The following is a 15,392-nucleotide window of genomic DNA, read 5'->3' as shown; positions in this document are numbered from 1 at the left end:
TTTCACGATTACCTACGCCTCCTACTTAGTAGGACCGTATAGGTAGAGGCACCCGACGAGGAGGTAGTAGAGGTAGTAGCGATAACGACGGAGACAACTCTTATAACGATAAGGGTAGAGATAATAGTCGACTACGCCGGTACCTACGCCGTAACTCCTTACGACGAGAACGCTAGGGTACACCTAGTAGTACTTCTAGGGTAACTAGTAATACCGCCGTTAGCTAGTTCACTACTATCGAACCCTCCGTTAATATTATATATACTAACAAGTCAGTTAAGGATCTAGAAAGCAATTTCAATAATAAGAATATAAACTTTAACCGTTCGCTTAGTTAGCTAGAGATTAAGCTGTCCGTAATATAGTTCTAGACTATCAAGGACGGACTACGCTATATCCTTAACTACCTCGACGGGTACCCGTACTAGCTATATAATCCGCGAGTACCCTCTAAGCGTACTAAGCGCAATAACGTTAACCCCTTTAAGTCTATCGATAGGACAATCTAATTCCTTATCGATCGGTATAGTAAGAAGGACGTCGTAGGTAAGGCCTTCTAGAAGCTCTAGGTCTTATAGTAGGGTAAGAACGAGTCATTTTCTATCTTTATTGCTAAGTACGACGAATAGCGTAGCTTATACGACCTATTAGCTAAGACTAATCACCGCCTACTCGAGGGTAAGCTTAACTACAAATATATAGAGGCACTACCTATAGAGACTAAGGACCGCGAAGACTTAGTCGACCTATACTATAAGCTCGAAGCTAAGTTCGAGCGCCTAAAGTCAAAGACCCTAGCTATACTACGACCACCTCGTAGTACTAGCGGTAGTAATAGCGGTAGTAACGGTACTATACCTACCGCGCCCGGCGTAGCCTAAGGTTTAGGCCTTAAGCTATACGCCTAGATACCGCGCGAATTCAAGGAACTTCAGAAGCTCGAGCCTAAGGAGAAGGCTAGTATTATTGTAGTAGGCGGTTATGTCCGCTACTACCGTATAGACTATAACTTATACTCGCTAGACTACCCTGTTAACTAGTTTAAGCGCCCTCCGCCGCGCGTAAATACTAGCTCTTTAATAGATAGATAGATTTGTCATTCCCCTGTTCTAGGACCCTATCCGGCCTATATAGGTATATATCTATTGTTATGTACAAAGGGAAACCCGAATAGGTAAAAACCCTTCCCGCCCCCGACTACTCCTTATCTAGTTTAGCTTTCCCTCTAAACGTACGTAGTCTATGTCACTACCCCGTTAGCCCCCGCTCCTAGCCGGTCTCGTCGCGCTACGTCGTGTCCTCTCTTCCTACACTACTCCTACTAGGCGGTACTGTTCTAGCCAGCCCTTCTCTAGTATCTAGTTCGTAATGCGCCGTAGGTCCTTAGCGTTGTTAAGAAGTGCCCTAATCGTCCGGTTCCTCGCCTTTACTATCCACTCCCCCCTTCCTAGCGACTACCTCGGATAGACGAGGAGTGCGTGCCGTACGTTCTAGGAGCGATAGCCGTAGGGGTAGCTAGTATTCGTATATCCTAGAACCTTCCTCTATAATAGGTACCCCTAGAGGCCGATGTGTTCGCTTCGTAGTTAGGTTGCTATACTACTCTATGCCCTCGTAAGGCGGTAGTAGATAAGCTTCGGGAGGTACTTGACCGCGGATTTTATAGCTGACTATTCCTTAGGTTGTCCCGCTAGCTAAGGGCGTCTACTATGCCCTATAACCTAGTTGTTCCACCTCTCTTTCTATAGTTGCTCTACAAACGATTTCTCACCTTCCTATTATATTACTAGCTGTTCGTCCCTTACCCGGTAGTTCGGCTCGTTTCCGGGTCGAATGCCCCTATACGCTAGTACTGATTCGCGGGCCCTTACGACTATACTAGCGATGACCTTCTATACTAGGTACTGTGCCGACTTGCCTAAGTAGGAGGTCCGTAGTCCCTAGATATATAGGTCGATCGGCGGTATAGCGGTCTCGTACTTAAGCATCCTCGTTAGTGTCGACTTATATGCCCCGGTAACCTTCCTTAGGCATTAGTTTTAGATCTTCGCTAGCGGCGCGACGAGTCCCTTCGATAGGCAGGCCCTCTCGCCTAAGCTCTTTAATATAGACACCGGCTAATCCTTAGTAATAGGGAAATAGCTAGACTAACGCTTAAGTACGACAACCGTTAGTCCTACTTACGAACATAATACTAAGAAGGAAACATAGCGAGATACGGTAATATAAGGACTAGAGTACGCTTTACGTATATTAGTAAGCTCTCTAACACCGCCTATTACACGAGGGGTACTAAGGCCGAGAGTGTCCCCTTACCTTATAATACCTAGTAGTATAGATAGTAATCAAGCTCTTACCTTCCCTAATTATAGTACTACCTCTTAGTATATAAATTCTGTATACGCTCGTATATATAATCTTCCTCGACTCTAGGAAGAACCTCTTCAATTAGGACTAGCTAATAGCGGCTCCGCTAACGAGCTTATTACCGAGTCTACGTACTTTCCTTTTAATATCGGCGGCTACGTCGAAATCCTTAGCTACTTGTCAGGGCGAGAGCCTAGCCTATGAGATACAAGGGTGAAAGCGAGAATGCAGGTACGAAGTGCAGATGCAAAAGGGTATGGTATGATTGCTACACAAAACAAAAGACGAAGAAAGCAAGAGAGGCCTGGGGAAGGCCAGATATTTATACGCGACCCTCGCGAGTGCGTGTCCCCGTATTAACAGGGCTAACCCGTGCGAAGCCGCGCTCAGCAGCTTTGCTCAAAACCTTATTCCAACCTGCCCTACGTTCCGAGTCTTCCACGTGCTTCAAGGTTTGGTAGAGGGGTGAATTTGGAGGGCTGGGTCCCGTAGTGAATGTTGCGGGGCATGTGATTCTTGGCGCTCACACACCAAGCTGGACTGTCACTTCTTGACGACTTCTGAGCGCTCTGAGGCTCTTCTGTCCCCACCTTCTGTACACTCTGTGGGGAGACCATGACAGTAGCCCCCCCGAACAAAGCTGAGTTCCTACGAAGCCGTAGTAGTTCCATATATCGAGGATGTTCAGCTTCAGTACCAGGCCTAGGCCTGATGTCATGGTCGATACACCATTGGTAAGCCCCGTCGAAGAGCTCAGATTCGAAGAGCCTGCCGATGTTGACTTCTGGGCCGTCTGCGCGGGCGTGGTATTCTTCGATTGCTTGACGATTGAAGATGATATGTTGGATAGGTTCCCATGAGGTATCCCACTTAGGGCAACCTTGCCATTCGACTTCATACTTGATCGGCGGTAGTCCTTCAACGTCGTTAGGCTCTGCGCGGATTCCCCGGATCTTGCGGACGGCATAGTCGTCAGAAGGTAGGTTAATAGGCTCGTCGACTTCTACTTCATCGGGAGGACCTGGCATGTCTTGGTTTTGGTTCGGGAATGGGTCCTCAGCCGACGGCCGAAGGCGTACGGGATGGAAGACGTCGTGGATCTTTATGTTCGCAGGAAGAGCTAGACGGTAGGCGTGTGAACTGATACGCTCGGTGATCTCAAAAGGACCTAGGTTCTTCCAGTTCAGCTTCTTGGAGGGGCGGTCCGTCTTGATGTTCTTAGAGTTGAGGTAGACCATATCGCCTACTTGGTAGTCGGGAGCTGGCTGGCGACGACGATTGGCTTGATCCTCGTAGATTGCTTGTGCGTACACCATCTCGTCGTGAACTTCTTCATGGATCTGTGAGAGCATAGTAGCGAACGCGTCTGCTGCTTGCTCGTTTGCGTCTTCGGTAGGCGGGAGAGGTTCTTCTGGTTCCATGCCTGTACGAGGGTGGTAACCTCTCGTAGTATAGAAGGGAGAGTAGCCAGTAGTCTCCGAGTCCCAGTTACGAGTAGCGAACTCCACCGCAGGGATATGCTGAGGCCAATCCTTCTGGTGGTAGTCGACGAAGCAACGAAGGACCTGCTCGAGGATAGCGTTCGTAATTTCGGTCTGGCCGTCGGTCTGTGGCTGAAAACTGGTCGAGAGGTTATGCTTGATGCCCAGGATAGCACACAGACGCTTCCAGAAGTGCGAGATGAACTGGGTGCCTCTGTCAGAGGTGATGCTATCCGGGAGGCCTTGAAAGCGCCAGACGAATTCGTAGAACAAGCGAGCAGTCTCCTTTGCGGTCATGCTCCAGCACGGGATCATGTACCGGTCCTTGGAGTGACGGTCCACGATCACTAGAAGGGCCTTTGCTTTCACGCCGCTGAAGGTCTTGCCGTGAGGAAGATCGGTGATAAAGTCCATAGTGATGTGCTTCCACGGACGATCAGGAGCCGGGAGAGGGTGCAAGAGACCGTGGGGACGGTGGCGGTTAGCTTTGGCTCTTCGGCAAGTAGCGCAGTTCAGCACGTAGCGGCGGACGTCCTTCCAGGAATGCGGCCACCAGTAACACCTAGCGAGGAGCTTGTGGGTCTTGGCTACGCCTGGGTGACCCCCAGAGGCGGAGTCGTGGATGATTTGAAGAATCTCAGCTCGGATATTAGAGCCTTCGGGCTGCGGTACGTAAAGCTTCTTACGGAAGTAGACGACACCTTCCTGGAGCTCGCACTCGGACAGCGAGAAGCCCGGGAATGTCCTCGCGCCAGATCCAAGGGCCTGAACTAACTCTTGGGCGTCTATGTCGGCATCGTACGCTGTTCGTACTCGTGCCATAATGCCTTCGGGCTGCTCCTCATTATCAAACCCCTCAAAGTCTGATTCGGATGAGCCGTCGGTCGTTACTGAGCCCTCTTCATCGTCGTTCAAGTCCTCAGCGTCCGAGGCGTATTCTTCAGGCTCGGATTCATCGTCACTCTCGTCAAGGTAGGCAGGAGCGAGCACGAGAGTAGCAAAGGAAGCGGCGAGCGTAGGCTGGCCGTTCGATAGGTACTCTCGAAGCTCGGAAGAGAGGTTGTGCTCTTTGATGACTTGTTGCCCTGCGATTTGCCGGCCCCCTCTTCGATCAACTGGAGAGTCACCAGGGCGGCGGGTAAGGGCGTCGGCCATCGAGTTGGCCTTGCCGGGCGTGTACGAGATCACGAAGTTGAACCGGGAGAGGAACTCGCTCCAGCGGGCCTGGCGACGATTGAGCAGCTTGCTCTTCATAAAGTAGACGAGGTTCTTATGGTCGGAGCTTACTTGGACGGGCATAGCAGAGCCTTCGAGCTCGGGGCGCCACTCTTCGAAAGCTTTGACGATGGCGAGAAGCTCCTTGTCGTAGATCTCGTAGTTACACTCCGTAGCGGTCATCTTCTTGGAGAGGAAGGCGACAGGTAACCAGGGGGATTCAGGCGAGCGGCGTTGTAGCAGGACACCGCCCACCACGCCGTCGGATGCGTCGGTCTCTACACGGGTCTCCAGTTCGAAATCGAAGTGCCGTAGAAGCGGGTTCTTAACAAACTTCGCTTTGAGCAAGTCAAAAGCCTCCTGGCATTCGTCGGTCCAGGCGAACTTCTCACCCTTGCGCGTGAGCTTCGTCAAAGGGCGTACCACGCCCGAAAATGCGTGGATGAAGCGGCGGTAGAAGTTGGCAAAGCCTAAGAAACCCTGGACCTCTTTGACGTTCGTAGGAGCATCCCATTCGACGATAGCGTCGATCTTCTCTTGGTCCATCTTGATGCCGTCTGCGGTAATGATCAAACCAAGGAACTTGACTTCGGTCTTCTCAAACTCGCACTTGTCGATGTCGAGCTGCAAGCCGGCGTCTGCGAGCTTCTGAAGGACCTTACAGACGTGCTCGCGGTGCTCCTCCTTGGTCTCGCTGTAGACTAGGATGTCGTCGATGTAGGCAGTACAGAACTGATCGAGGAACTCCTGAAGGATGTCGTTAATGAAGTTCTGGAAGGTACTAGGCCCGTTACAAACGCCGAAGGGCATAACGAGCGACTCGAACAGCCCGTAGCGAGTACGGAAGGCTGTGAGATACTCGTGTCCTTCTGCCATTCGTAACTTGTTGAACGTAGCGATGACATCGAGCTTGGTGAAGTACTTGGCCTTAGAGAGGCGCTCGAGCGTCTCCTGAATCAACGGTATTGGGTAGCGGTTCTTCTTTGTAACAGCGTTCAAGCCTCGGTAGTCTACGCAGAAGCGTAGACCACCGCCGGGCTTCTTGACGAACATGACGGGACTGCCAGCGCTGGAACGGCTCGCTCGAATGAACCCCTTCTTTAGGTTCTCTTCGAGGTATCTCTTGAGGACGATAAGCTCTTCTCGGGACATGGAATATAACGGTCCGAACGGTGTCTCTGCACCTTCTTCTAGCTCAATCTTGTGGTCGTGAGGGCGATGAGGAGGCAGCTCGTCTGCGGCTTTAGCATCGAATACGTGGAGGATGTGGTGTGCCCAAGGAGGGACCTTCGTAGCAGGGTCGGTAGGTGTACGCTTCTTGTCGAGCTTCTCGAGGGCGATGTCGATATCGCGGAGAGAGGCGGCGAAGACTTGAGCTTTGGGCTGCTTAGCAGCAGTGGTGAAGGCAGCGGCGTTCACCTGGAAGATCTTGGTATACTCAGGACCGCGCTGAGGCGGCGGAGAAGGCGGAGGTGCCGGAGGAACTTCTGGAGGGAAGCTGACAGTAAGGGAAGTCCAGTCGATGATAGGTCGGTGTCGTCTGAACCAGGGGAGGCCGAGGATAAACTTCTGATGCGGTAGGGACGTAAGGAAGCTGGTGATCGACATACGCTTGCCTCCGAGGGTGATTGACGTGTGTACAACATGAGTAATCTTACCAGTGGTAGTCTCCGTGCCGTCAAAGAGTTCAAGGGTGCGAGGGTACTTCAGTTCCTGGGGTTCGAGGTTGAGAGAGGTCGCGAGTTTATAGTCCATAAAAGACTCGCCTAGTGCGCCAGTGTCCATGAGAGTGAGATTGGAAGTAGAGAGTTTCTTTGAGCCGATATTTACATTCGTGACGAACGGTTTGCAAGCGTGGTCCTTGCCCGTCTCGTCGTACAGGTCTAGCTGTGCTGTATTGATCCTCAACTTCTTTCCTCTCTTCACTTTCGGTAAACGTTGTTCTTGGTCTTCATCGCGTCGATGAGGAAGACCTAGGCTTTTTCCTGCTCAGCGGGAGCAGCAGGAGCAGGCTCGATAGCGCCGACAGCGCCGCGAACCGGGTTGCGGGCGTTACGGGCAGCGAGCTGCGGACAGTTGGCTGCGATGTGGCCTGGACCGCCGCAGTAGGTGCAGAGTCCGGCCTGGCGACGGCGAAGCTTCTCTTCGGGAGTGAGCTTACCGTTGACGAGGCCCTGGACTCGAGGGACGGCGGCACCAGCGCTGAGATCCATAGCGTCACCTACAGAGACGGGAGGGAGAGCCGTAGGAGCGGCGGCGCCTAGTGGAGCAGCGAAGTGGCTTCCGGGACCACGAGGCTGACGACCTTGAGAACGGGAAGCGAGGAGAGAGGCGGTGTGTTTCATGTTGGAGTCGAGGCGCTGGCAGGTCTCGACGAGCTCACGGAAGCTCATAGCACCGACGTCCTTGTCCTCGAGGGCTCGAAGAAGCTCTGCTGACAAACCACGGCGGAGAGTGCTCTTCTTGGTCTCTTCGTTGTAGCCGGTGAACCCGATGTCGCGGTTGAAGGCCGCGAGGTACTCGGCGAAGCTCTTGTTCTTCTGGAGGAGGTTGTGGATGGCGTTCTGGGCGGTGGCTCTACGGTCTGGATCACCAAAGGCAGCACGGAGGTCCTGCATCAAGGTGAGGACGTCCGGGCAGCCGATAGTCTGCGTGGCGTTGTCGATGTAGTGTTGTACCTGAGCCGCGGCGTCTCCCCGAAGGAGGGAGAAGACGTACGTGACTTTGTCCTTCTCTTGCGGAAAGTGGTCGGCATTAGCCAACAGCTTGATGGTGAGCTGTGTCTCAAATGCCTCAAACTTGCTCTTGTTGCCGTCGAACTCGTCTGGGTCGTTGACCTTCTTGGAGAAGTGCTGGCGGCGGTTGTCGTCGGCGTACGGGGCGAGGTTCTGGAAGGTGTTCACAATACCTTGAAGGTATGTTGCTTGGTTGTTTGCTTGCTCGACCTGCTGGGCGGTCTCGCGGAAAGAGGAGACGGTGCGGTTGATGAGAGCGTAGGCGGTGTCGGGGTTGGCGTTTGCCCAGGCACCGAAGGCAGCGGCGTTCGAGAAGGGGATGTCAGTCCACTCACTGAAGTGGAATGGAGTGTCTTGGTTGTCGAGGTTGACACCTCTATCGGTGGCGTGGTCACCCATGAGGATGACTCGAGTGGTTGACGGTTTGTTGGTCTTTTGTGATGTCAGGGCGAGAGCCTGGCCTGTGAGATGCAAGGGTGAAAGCGAGAATGCAGGTGCGAAGTGCAGATGCAAAAGGGTATGGTATGATTGCTACACAAAACAAAAGACGAAGAAAGCAAGAGAGGCCTGGGGAAGGCCAGATATTTATACGCGACCCTCGCGAGTGCGTGTCCCCGCATCAACAGGGCTAACCCGTGCGAGGCCGCGCTCAGCAGCTTTGCTCAAAACCTTATTCCAACCTGCCCTACGTTCCGAGTCTTCCACGTGCTTCAAGGTTTGGTAGAGGGGTGAATTTGGAGGGCTGGGTCTCGTAGTGAATGTTGCGGGGCATGTGATTCTTGGCGCTCACACACCAAGCTGGACTGTCACTTCTTGACGACTTCTGAGCGCTCTGAGGCTCTTCTGTCCCCACCTTCTGTACACTCTGTGGGGAGACCATGACACTACTACTTAGTAGAATCACTAGAGTATAACATCGTACTCGGCTCTAGTTAGTTCGTAGACTACGAACTAGAGATATTATAGGAGAAGGGCATTATAATAATAAATCATTTGAAATGCCGTACCTATAAGGCAAACTAGAGGTCTAGGAAGTACCTAATAGTATAGTCTATTACCTATCTAGCTACGCTAGTACTATTAGGCAATTATTAACCGCCGATAGTAGAAGATAACCCCGACGAAGTTACCGCTCCTACGCTATCGTTACCTAAGTACATACCCTAACTATAGTTCTATACGACGTTCGAGGACGAAGAGGATAACGTCCGTACGTATACTCGATAACTATGACCGGTAGACGGCGTTAAGACATTAAAGCGACCGTACCGATATACGAAACAAAAGTAACGAGTTGTCGAACTAGAACTAGAGATCGATATCGTAAACATCTCCGCGGCCTACGTAGTAAAACTAGCTCGTAAGAAAGGAGCGGAAGTCTATATAATATAGATTATACTACCTAGTTAGAAGCACTACGCTAATCTATTACGAGCCTACGTAATAGTAGCGACTAGGCAAGACTTTAATCCTACTAGGCTCTACGCTATAAACCTTCGAAAGGTATAGGTAGTAAACCCCTTAACAGTATATACAATAATAGTAAATAGCGACTTCGATAGATTTATAAAAGGTAAAGACAAGGACTAAGATACTAAGGTCTACTTGCCCTAGGAACTATACGATTTCGAGGACTATTTTAACCGTTAGGATATATCGAAGATCCTACCTTACCGCCCTAGTAAAGACTATAAAATATACCTTGAAGACGAAACTAAGCCACCTCCTTTTAAGCGGCTATACGTAATGTCGTCTCGTAAGAATAAGGTAATTAAGAAGTAGGTCGACGATTAGCTAGAATCTAGAGCGATATAATAAAGTACGAGCCCGGCTTCTATACTAGTACTAATTCTACGTAAACTAGGCGGCGGTCTACGGGTCTATATCGACTATAGAGCTCTTAACGCCCTTACGGTCAAAAGTAGATACCTAATACCGCTATTCTAAGAAACACTAAACCGCCTAAATAGGAAGAAGTACTTTACTAAACTCGATATCATCTCTACCTTTAACCGTATTTGTATTACGGAGGGCTACGAATAGAAAACTACGTTTAGTACTCGCTATAGTCAATTCGAGTGTATAGTAATGCCTTTCGGCCTATATAATACTCTAGGAACATTCTAATTATATATTAATGATACGCTTAGGGAGTATCTCGATGACTTCTATTTAGTATACCTAGATAATATCCTGATCTTTAGCGACACATTCGAGAAATATATATAATACGTACGTAAAGTACTATAACGTATACGTGAAGCCGGCCTATAATTAGACATCGATAAATACGAGTTCTACTAAATAGAGACGAAGTTATAGGAGTCGACGGTATCTTTATAGACCTAGAAAAGGTCGACGTAGTTAAGAACTAGCTTACTCTAATATACCTAAAGGATGTATAAGCATTCCTTAGGTTCGGAAACTTCTATTAAAGGTTTATATAGAACTTCTCTAAAATCTATATACCCCTTACGAATTTGATAAAGACTAGTAAGAATAGTAAGCCGATACTATTCGTTTAGACAATAGAATACAAAGTACCCTTCTAAGGATTAAAAGATGCATTCTTAACGGACACGATACTCGTATACTTCGTACTCGGGTTAGAAACTATAGTCGAAATAGATGCCTTAGATTTCGTTACTACGGTAGTAATTTTATAGAAATACGGAGACGTCTAGAGACCGGTAGTATATATGTCTAAGAAGATGTTACTATAGGAGTATAACTACGAGATACCTTTAAGTATACGACCTACCGCCGCTACTTAGCGATAGTAGTACCTATACGATAAGAAACTATTAGCTATCGTCCTCGGCTTCGAAGAATAGAGACCTAAGCTTACCGTTAACTTAGACGATAATATAGATACCGATTTCGAGAATACGAAGGATATAGATAACAATCCCGTTATTATCTACTCCGATTATAAGAACCTAGAATACTTTATAAGTACGAAATAACTTAATAGACGGTAGGCACGCTAGGTATAGTTCCTAGTACAGTTAGTATTCAAAATTACCTATTATCTAGGTATATAGGGTATAAAGCCTAATAGTCTTACTAGACGATCGTAAGATCTACCGTCGGATCTAAGCGATCCACGTCTATAGTATTAGAGCTAGGTTATCCTACCGCCCGCTCGCCTCGATATTAAGCTCAATTTAAGCGAGCTACGGGAGGGGGAGGTAGCGTAGTAGGCAGTGTAGTAGAATTTACTTATATAAGTTAAGGCTCTATATAACGAAGAGACCGTTTAGGCTACTCTATAATAGCTATCCTAGAACTAGCAAGTACCCCTATTATAAAAATATAAGATCAACGATCGTACGTCTAAAGTAGAAGATAGCATAATCTATATAAAGAACGCCTATAGAGGATATAGCTTATCTGTCCTAGAAGTTACTAGCGTAGTAGAACTTCGTACTCTAATTACGAAACGTTTCTACGATATACCCGCGGCTAGGTATCTCGGCCGTAAAAAGACATTCGAGTTGATTAGTAGATACTACCGCTAGCTACGTATAGTATAAACAATTAAGAGATTCGTCCGTAATTATATTAGATATAGAATAACGGTTCCGTTAGGTCAGTAGTATTAGGGCCTCCTTATACTATTACCGGTACCCTTCGGAGTATAGGAGGATATTGCTATTAACTTCGTTATAGATTTGCCCGTAAGTAAGAGCTTAACCGATAGACAAACGTATAAGAACGTCCTTATAGTTACGGACAGACTTACTAAGGAGAGACACCTGATTCTAGTACTATAGATAGACGCCCTATATATCGTATATATCTTTATCCGCTATATCTTCGTACGTTATAGTATTCCTAAGAGTATCGTCTCGGATCGGGGCCCCTAGTAGACGTCTACGTTCTAGGGACGAGTTTGCTCCCTACTCGGTATTTAATAACGACTATCGACGGCCTTTTACCTAGAATCCGATAGATAGTCTAAAAACACGAATAAGGTTATAGAATGTTACCTTAGGGCCTATATTAACTACGCCTAAGATGATTAGGTTAATTAGTTACTACTTGCCGAGTTTACTACTAATAATTATATATTAGCTACTACTAGAGTGTTACCCTTCTACGCTAATACCGGTCGTAACCTAGAGTTTACGGATACTAGTCTAACTACCCCTATGAAGCTTATGCCCTATAAGTAACGACTCGATATAGAATCTACGAATACGTTTACTAAGCGTATAAACTAGATATACGTATACCTAAGGTAAGAAATTATGTTAGCCTAAGCGTTATAAGTAGATTTTATAAACGTATATCGCTAGCTACCTCTAAATTATAATATCGGCGACGAAGTTTATATCAATACTACTGACTAGTTAATAATACGCCCGTCTAAGAAGCTCGGTATTAAGAACGTAGGGCCGTACGAGATTACCGTAGTACTCCCGTATCAAAATGCTTACCGCGTTATAATACCCGATTAGTTAGGCAATCTCTATAATACTTTCTACGCCTCGCTCCTATAACTAGCTACTAATGACCCCGAACCTAGACAGATCCTAGTACCGCCGCCTCTAATCGAGATTACCCGTAACGACGACGGCGAGACATCCGAAGAGTACTTCGTAGAGGACATACTAGATAGGAAATATTTTAAGCTAAAGGGAAGACTACTAAAATACTTACTATAGAAGTAAGACGAGTATAAGTACCTAGTAAAGTAGAAAGGATACCGCGAGCCGAGCTAGGAGCTACTAGAAGTATTAGTAGGAGTAGCCGCCTCTATTATAGACTTCTACTATAACTTTCCGACGAAGTCTATACTCTCCGACTTTAAGCCGCCGTACGACTAGGTACCTAATAAGAACCGAGTTACTAGTATATTACGATCTTATACTAAGTCTAGCTAGGTACCTACGGAGAACGCGAGTATATCTATACCGGTAGTTATACCGTAAACTAATACGCCCGTAACGGCGTCTAAGCTATAAGTAAGGACGTTACGCCGCTCGATAAGACTTAATATAAGTGCGATAGAGTTTTATCCTAGGATACTTAATACGCTAGGGCTGCTATAGAACCGCGTATACCTACTTCTATAAGGATCGGGCTTCTCTAAGGGGTCGCCGTTAGTATCTTATCGTAACATACCCTAAGCCTCTATATAGCCGTACTAGCTTAGCCGCCCGACGGATATAGTGATCGACATTAAGCTAAATAAGGTAGACTAGAGGATGATATAGTTTTCGTAGATATACTACTATAGAGACAGAGCCGTCCGAGGACGAATAGCGATCTAAAGGGGGGGTACTATTACAGTTTACTACTACCGTAACGTCGCGCCGCGGCTCTTCCCCGCGTACTAGCGCCTTAGCGCTTCTCTATATATCTCGCGCGCTTCGCGCTTCTCTTTCGTAGCCTTACCAAATAACGCTTATTTTACGGTAACCCTATACTATCGTCTTATAGATTACTACCAGTGATACTATATTCGACTTAAGTTATACCGACCGATTACGCTCCTTAATATAATAGGTAAGGTCCTCGAGAAGATAGTAGCCTAGAGGATTACGCGAATAGTTAAGAATAACTCCCTACTCCTAGTAATATAGACAGGCGGATAGAGCTAACGGTTAACGCTAACGGCGATAGAACTAATTACGGGATAGATCTAAACCCTCTAGTACTACGGTAGGAACCGGGTAGCGTTACTACTCTCTCTCTCTCGATATCTTAGGAGCGTTCGATAATATCTTATACTATAGGCTTATCTATATTCTACGATAGAAAGGTATCCCCCTCTAGGCTATAGAATTTGTCTACTCTTTCCTCTAAGACCGGACGACGAATATCCTTCTTAGAAGGTATAGATCCGCATTACGGTTCACCTCGTAAGGCTATACTTAGTATTACGTGACCTAGTACGCTAGCGCGCCCGGACCCTAGACCCTGACCTCGACGTTTACTTTATCGCGGCTTCGCGACTTTCTTATCTTCTCTTTTTCGTAGAACTTATTCGATCCTAAGGTATTAATACGTTTACGCCCTGTCTTACGCCTTGTCCGTATTACTCCGATCCGGTAAAAGTAACGACTAGGGTTCCTTAAGGATCTACTCTCTCCCCTATCCTATTCCTTACCTCTATAGCGGACCTTATCCTACTACTAACCTCCCCGTAGACCTTAGTATCGGGATTCGTCGATAATAATAACATCCTCGTATAGTCTAACTCTATAGAGGAGAACTACCGCCTACTCGAGAAGAGACACTAATAGTACGAGGAGTAGGTAAGGAGATATAGCGCCCGTTTTGCTCTAGAGAAATACTAGCTTATATACTTTAGTAAGGTAAAGACGTACTATAATATAGAGGTAGTAGTAAATATCTAGGGATACGAGACGAAACCTTCGAGCGAGCTTAGGGTTCTAGAGATCTAGCTCGACCCGAAGCTAAGCTAGAACCTATAGATTAAGAAGGCGCTAGACCGAGCCCGGACTAACGAGGCTTCGGTAAAGAGACTAATAGTATCTACCTAGGGGACGACGTTTAAGAAGGCAAAGGTAATATATAAGGTAATAGTAAAACCGGCAATACTTTATATAGCGTAGATATAGGCTACGGGCGGAGTAGGTGAACTAATCCCGAGGCGGATAGAGTAACCCCTTAACTACGCGTAGGCGGGTAACCTACGACGGATACTAGGGGCCTATAGGACGATACCGACGGATACGGTAGAGATAGATACCGGAATACCCCTAATAGCCTAATATATAAGGGGAATAAGAACCTAGTACGCGGTAAAGACAAGTAACTATCTAGTATAGACTACTATCTAAGAGGCAAAGAGGAAAATTACGAACCGCTACTAGAGAGGACCCGGATATAGGATAAGCTAAAAGGAGGACGACCTTAAGACCTTCGTAGCCGTATAAGTAAGTACTAAATAGTAGGAGCGGAAAGTAGAGGAGTAGAGAGTCCGCTAGACCTATAGAAGTAAGGTAAAGACCTAGAGCCTCGTAGAATAAGTAGTAAGCTACCTATAGGAGTAGGAATAGAAAAAGAGACTCCCTAAGATAATAGGCCTAATAGTACTCCGAACCTTCTAGAGACATAACTACTAACTATATAAGGACCTTACTAGGGCCGAAGTAAGTATAGCGATCTAAATTAAGTTAGAACATATCGGGTTAAGGGCCTATCTATTTAGAAGATACGTACTAGATATCGTGAGCTTAGCTTACTAATATAGCTACCTATCGTAAAGCCCGGAGTATATACTACTAAGATGCCTATAGTAGGTAAGCGGTAGTAATACGTAGAGACATTAAGTAGAGAGAAGGGACTATAAGTCTCTTATCGAAGACAAAGGTAATATCCGCCGGATTATACGGTTGATACTACGACAAGGTTTCTTCTAATAATTTAGCCTAGTAAAGGAGACGAAAGAGTAGATAGACAAGAGGCGGAAGCTAGAGGGGTTATAGATAGGGTAGTTATTAGAGCAGGCCTATAATACTAGCGTACCCTTAATAAGGAAAGCGTAAGGTATAGAGACGAGAGATAGGACCTATAGGAGAGAGGAGGGGTTTTTACTAATATAGTTTCCCCTTTATAT

The sequence above is a fragment of the Fulvia fulva genome, chromosome 3 (assembly GCF_020509005.1).
Source record: "Fulvia fulva chromosome 3, complete sequence".
Taxonomy (NCBI): Eukaryota; Fungi; Ascomycota; class Dothideomycetes; order Mycosphaerellales; family Mycosphaerellaceae; genus Fulvia; species Fulvia fulva.
The sequence above is the reverse complement of the archived record's forward strand: the minus strand, read 5'-3'. Positions refer to the sequence as shown.